The sequence below is a fragment of the Belonocnema kinseyi genome, chromosome 10 (assembly GCF_010883055.1).
Source record: "Belonocnema kinseyi isolate 2016_QV_RU_SX_M_011 chromosome 10, B_treatae_v1, whole genome shotgun sequence".
NCBI classification, from domain to species: domain Eukaryota; kingdom Metazoa; phylum Arthropoda; class Insecta; order Hymenoptera; family Cynipidae; genus Belonocnema; species Belonocnema kinseyi.
Genome location: NC_046666.1, coordinates 4043540 through 4044587, shown reverse-complemented (window position 1 = coordinate 4044587; position 1048 = coordinate 4043540). Strand labels below are relative to the sequence as shown.

The window sequence follows — 1048 nt, the reverse complement described above, 5'->3', positions numbered from 1 at the left end:
TAATAAATCAATTTCTAGGATTTAAATTTGAAAATTATTTAATTTAGAAGATTTAAAGTTGAAAATTAATCATCTTACTAGCTTTAAAATTTTAAATATTCATTTTTACAGATTTTCATTTGAAAATTATTTAATTTTTACGATTTGAAATTCAAAATTCTTCTTTTAAGATTTACAATTGAAGATTCATTATTTTGAAATGTTTTCAATTAAAGGCTATTTAATATTTAATGTTTATAATAAAAAATTATGCAATTATGATTGCTTTTGAATAGATCAATTTCGATGATTTAAATTTGAAAATTATTCAATTTCATAGAATTTCAATTGAAAATTCTTCAACTTTAGTGATTTTAAATTTAAAATTCTTTTTTTTTAAGATTTATAATTGAAGATAAAGGAATTCAGAATATGTATCGATTAAAATTATGTTATTTTGACCGTATTTTTAAATATGTAGTTCAATCTTGGAGACTTGTAATGAAACATTCTGCAATTTTTAAGATTTTAAATTGAAAACTGTTCAATATTTAATGTTTATAATAGAAAATTATGGAATTTTTAATACTTTTTTTTTGATAAATCAATTTCTAGGATTTAAATTTGAAAATTATTGAATTTAGAATATTTATAGTTGAAAATTATTCATCTCAGTTGCTTTAAAATTTTAAATTATTCAATTTCACAAATTTTCAATTGAAAATTCTTTAATTTTTACAATTTGAAATTCAAAATTCTTCTTTCAAGATTTACAATTGAAGATTCATTATTTTGAAATGTTTTCAATTAAAGGTTATTTAATATTTAATGTTTATAAAAAAAAATTATTCAATTATGATTGCTTTTTTAATAGATCAATTTCGATGATTTAAATTTGAAAACTATTCAAATTCATAGAATTTCAATTGAAAATTCTTCAACTTTAGTGATTTTAAATTTAAAATTCTTTTTTTTAAGATTTATAATTGAAGATAAAGGAATTCAGAATATGTATCGATTAAAATTATGCAATTTTGACTGTATTTTTTAATTTGTAGTTCAATTTTGG

General features: G+C 17.2%; 1 protein-coding gene across 1 annotated transcript in view; it reads left to right on the top strand.

The window, feature by feature from the left end:
• Positions 1-1048, top strand: part of LOC117182285 (E3 ubiquitin ligase Rnf157) — a 45209-nt gene that overhangs the window by 24002 nt on the left and 20159 nt on the right. The gene's annotated exons all lie outside the window — the stretch shown is intronic.